The 5,093-nt window shown below is 35.6% G+C and overlaps 1 long non-coding RNA gene across 4 annotated transcripts in view; it reads left to right on the forward strand.

Annotated features, from left to right (window-relative positions):
* Positions 3,403–5,093, forward strand: part of LOC110271813 — a 3,885-nt gene continuing 2,194 nt past the window's right edge. For 2 of the 4 annotated variants that reach the window (XR_002362563.1, XR_002362553.1), the window contains exons 1-3: positions 3,403–3,600; positions 3,693–3,891; positions 4,777–5,009. This is a non-coding gene — a long non-coding RNA (uncharacterized LOC110271813). The remainder of the gene's footprint in view (positions 3,601–3,692; positions 3,892–4,776; positions 5,010–5,093) is intronic. The other 2 variants (XR_002362562.1, XR_002362564.1) reach the window with 2 other exon arrangements.

The raw sequence follows: 5,093 nt of genomic DNA on the forward strand, positions 1-5,093 counted from the left end.
GCTCCCTTAGGAGGGTGGATTGTAAGGTCTCACATCGGTTGGAGAAGGGAACGAAGCATGCCTTATAAGGGTATGGATACCTCTCCCTAGCATGACGCGTTTTGACGAGTGAGTATGGGGGGCTTCGGCTATCATCCCTATCGTCAAAGGCAAAACCGTGAGGCCTTGTGTGCCAAAGCGGACAATATCGTGCTAGCGGGTGGTCTGGGCTGTTACATTCGTAATGTTTAGATAGCAGATCCATAGCTATTTGGGGACTCGTGGCTCCTTTATGTTTAGATAGCAGATCCGTTCTTGATTGTTGGGAAAAATGAGTTCGTAATGTTGCTCCTCGGGGCCACCTTCACAGATGGCCCCGCTGTTGCAAAGCTCTTAAAGATCTTCTTCGATAAGCCAAGACGGTGTTCCCATTTCATTGGATGTGCACAAATGGTACCGTTCCAGAACACCTAAGGAGGGGAACACAAGACCAACTTGTCATACCTATAGCGGGGACACCACCTTTGTTAGTCTTGCTGGGACCCTAATCAATAGAAATAATGGAAAAATTCCACTCATCCTAAATTCTATTCAGAATCACCTACCTATTTCATCCTAACAATCAAACATTCCTCCCTAATGAGCCAAAAAGCAACAAAACAATGCAGCAAAGTCACAAAGAACAAAAGAAAAATTTGCATACTTACGTTGCAGTAAAGGAAAATGATGAAGAAAGAATGAACGATGAAGGTTGTTATACCATAAATGGAAGCAATAAATGGAAAAACAATTGTAGGGAGATTTGGAAAGAAAAGAATCCAGAAGAAATTAAAACTGATCTTGTGTTTTTAGGAGCAATGGTAAAAGGGAGGAGTGAAGATGGAAGCAACTCTCACTCATAGAAGTGTGAAAGGGCAGGGGCATATCAACTTTTCAACTACTAACGTGCGTGTGAGTTGAGGCGATGTTCTTGGGAATCGTGAGAAACGGTAATGTCCCCTCATAAGTGTGAAGCAAGCAGAGCTCCTGCGAGGAGGCCCGACCTACAAGAACACCAGGAAACATGATCCACTTAACCTGATTGGGCCCAATGTCCTCCATATGGTCTCTTAGCTATGTGGCAGAACTATCAACCTTCGTACAAAATATTTTTAAATAATGATGGTTACGGAGTGTAACGACCTAGCTCTCGGTAAAACGGGACTCCTTTTGAAGAAACGAAACTTTTTCTTGAAGAAACAGAATTTTTCCAGAAGTTTAGTGAAGTAGGCGCCTCTATTGCATCATCATTGAGTAAGCAAGCACCTCCACTGCATAGGCGCTGCATCATCATTAAGAACACACCTTTATTGAGCTAAGCAGGCTGATAGAGAGGATCATGATGGTTCGGAAATTTAGCAAAACAATTTCTTTGTTGGTAGCATAGTCCAAACCAACAAATAATCCTCCCAATCAAAGTTTAATATTTTTAATTAAACCGAGAGTAGTTAAACCTCGAGTCGTCTTTCCTAGGAATTAATGCCAACAAGTGCATAATTTTGGTTGTGAGAAGCAAAGGGGTGTTTTCAATAATAAGGAAGCAAACAAATAAAGAGATAAAAGAACTAGACAAAATTGAAATTAATAAAGCAATAAAGGAATAAAAGAACTATGTATGTAATATAAACAAGTAATGCTATAAAGTGATGGAAAAGTAGTTCAAAACATAAATGAAACCTTGAGTTGGGATGAGTTATGGAATCCCTTCCTTGCCATAACCACAACTATGATAATTATGATGGATTAATCTCACTAAGTCAATCCTCACATCGGAGAGTAAGTTAAATGAGCATAAGTGTTCTTAACCCACAAATCCTAACTTGCTTGCTAATTACCTTAGCAACAAATTAGCGTTAGTGGGAACAAGAACAATTAACAACCCAAGAATTATCACTAAATATTGGATATTATGGCTCTAGCAATCTATACACTCATTTCCCCCAAGTCAAGGGGTGAAAATTACCCCATAATCAAAATTAGCATTTCATCAAACACATAGAGGGCATAAACATAAAATATGGCAAAATTGGGAAAATCATGAAAGCTATGAAGCATAAATGATAATAAGCAACAAAAGCAACTCAACAAACATAAAATAAGCATCAAACATAAAATTCATAAACCAAAACTCAAAATTGCAAAAATATGTAAATGTTGACAAGAGGCATGAAAGTGTAAGGAAGTGTAGAACAAGCAATATAATAAAAGAGACAATTAAAGGGATACTTACAATGTAAATTTCCAAATCCAAAATCAACTTGAAGTGTAAAATTCTACAAACCCTAATTAAAACTCTAAGAGAGAATTACCTAATCTACACTACTCCTACCCCTACTATGTAAAACTATGGAAAATAAAATCTAAGTCCCAATGCCTTCATATGAGATGTTTCCCCCTTCATATAGTTCTTTATTTCAGCCTCAAGTTTTCAGAAATGGGCCAAAAAGAGCCCTAAAACGCGAGTGCACGTGCATTTTTAATGAAGGCGTGTGCGTCCGCACACTCTGCGAAAAATCTCAACCTGTGCGTACGCACAGGAGGTTGTGCGCACACACACCAGGCGATGCTTGATTGGACGTGCGACGTGGCCCACGCACACGTGTGACTCTAATTCAATGGTTGTGCGTACGCACGCATGTCTGTGCGCGCACACACTAGGCTGAGCTCTTCTCCTTTGTTTTCTTCATGTTTTCTCCCAATTGCATGCTCCTCTTCCATTCCCACCAAGCCATTCTTGCCTCTAGGACCTGAAATCACTCAACAAACATATTATGGCATCGAATGGAATAAAAGTGAGATTAAATTGCTCAATTTAAACACAAAAACGCATGTTTTCACAATTAGGCTCAATTTAGGGAGAAAATACAAAAGTATGCTATTTTGGTGAATAAGTATGAGTTTATGTGATGAAATCCATCCAATTATAGCCAAAATATATCATCAAATATGGGTTTATCACAGGCACGTCAACAAAGTCACAAAAAACTGAGTTTTTGAGCCACTTCAGCTAGGTTTCGGTATTGAACTCAGTTTGATGAGTTGGACCCAAATCTCGAGAAAAAAATAAAAATATAATATTATTATTATATTATTATTTTATTTATTTTAGTTAAAACAGAGATCAGTTTAATAATATTATAACCAGACTCAAAATCTACTGATAAGGGCTAATGCTGGTACTCTCTAATGAGTTTAGCTATGCTAATATTTTTAGATATTTTATCTCCGAGATAATCATATTACTAGTGTCATTTATACCAATAGCTCATATAATTACCTCTAGGAGTGTAATTACTAGTGATCTAATACATCTAGCTTTAGTAATTATCTCTTTGATGATATTTTAACTTAAAAACTAGGTGACTAAGCACATTAATGCCACGACTCACCCTCCAAATGACACCACCAGCTTCCTATCTTCTTCTTCCAGCCGAGATGTCTTGAGAGAAAAAGTTAGAAAACCTCCATTGATATCCAAGCATCAAGGTTTGGTTTCTTGAGCTCTAAAACTCCCAAAAAAATCTCAACCGATTAAAGTGTTCTTCTCTTTCTTCTCTTCACAACCATATCAGTTTTCACAAGGTAAGTTGAGGTCTGATAGCTGTTCATCTTCCTTGGATGGTTCAGCCATGGTTAACCATGAAAAACTTATTGTTTTTTATGTTTTCTCTTAGAAACTCTTGTCTAGGAACCTTATGGACCAAGGAATCATCATTTTTAGCAAGAGAAAAGTAAGAAAATCTCTCTCTATTCCATGATGAAGGTTCGACCTTCAATGTTCTATTGTTAAAAAGTTTGTTTTGATTAAAAACTAGGTGAAAAAGTGAACTAGGAATCACTTAGAAGGACTGATTTTTGTGGTTTATTTAAGAGGTAAGGTTTGATAAAATTATTAATGATTAATTATTTTTGTTGCGTGATTGTTGAATTGATGTTTGAAACTTAAAATTAGTTGGTTATATGTTTGATTTGTGATGAAAATTTGGTGTTTAAATTCTTGACAATTTGATTCTTTGTTGGAACCGAACTGTTGGCAAGCTTAAAAGAGACGGTTTTAAGCTTGAAACATGAGGGTTTTCATGTGATATTGGTGGATGGAGTTTAAGGTTAAAAGAAACTAAAAAGTGGTAATCGAAAAGCTTGAAAAACATATTGAAATCAAGGTAAAAGTCATGATGAAACATGGTTAAAGTTCGATTTTTCTATATAACATAAGCTAACTGATTTTTACATTAAGGATACAATGATAAATAAGTAAAAGATTGAGGTTAAAAGAGTAATTTCAAAACCTAGGGCATTTTGGGTATTAATTAAAAAGTTCAGGGACAAAATAAAAATGTCATAAAAAGTGTACCAAAATATAAAAAATATTGGGGCAAAAATATAATTATAAAAAATTTAAGGTCTAAAAATTAAAAATATAAAAGTGTTGGGGTCAAATTATAATTTCTAAAAGTTTAGGAATAAAATATGATTAAATAAAAATTTCAATAATAAAATAGTAAAATATTATTATAATAATGATAATATTAAAGTACTAATAATAATATAATAATAAAAAAGCATAATGGTAATTAATAGTAAAGACTAAGCATAAAATAGTATTTTTTAAAAGTCTTAGAAAGACAACGTAGGACCCAAAATCTTATAATTTTCTTCGTAAAACTCTTAAGGAAGAAAAGAACTGAGAAGATAAAGAAAAAAGAAAGATATTAAAAAAGAAACAAGTTACTAATGATGAATAAAGAAAGTTTTCAGGAATACACAGCTAGTGAAAGCTGCACTTGTAAGCTGAGATGAAGGGTCGCTTACAGTGGATATTGATACAAGCATGGCTAGAGTGCCACACCTATAAAGCAAAGATTTCTTACAGTGAATATGTGTGGATACATCGGTTAGAGAGAGCTGTCTTTTAAGACAAGGGTGCTAACAGTGGGTATGCCAACTGGAAAGCCATAATCGGATTAAATGCCGGGTAACGTCGGGAGCAGGTATGTAATCGACAAGTGAGCTCATGACCTTCACTAGGATAAGACATGCATCATATTTGGTTGCGCATCTTCCTCTGTTATGCT

The sequence above is a fragment of the Arachis ipaensis genome, chromosome B01, assembly GCF_000816755.2.
Source record: "Arachis ipaensis cultivar K30076 chromosome B01, Araip1.1, whole genome shotgun sequence".
In the NCBI taxonomy this organism is placed as follows: domain Eukaryota; kingdom Viridiplantae; phylum Streptophyta; class Magnoliopsida; order Fabales; family Fabaceae; genus Arachis; species Arachis ipaensis.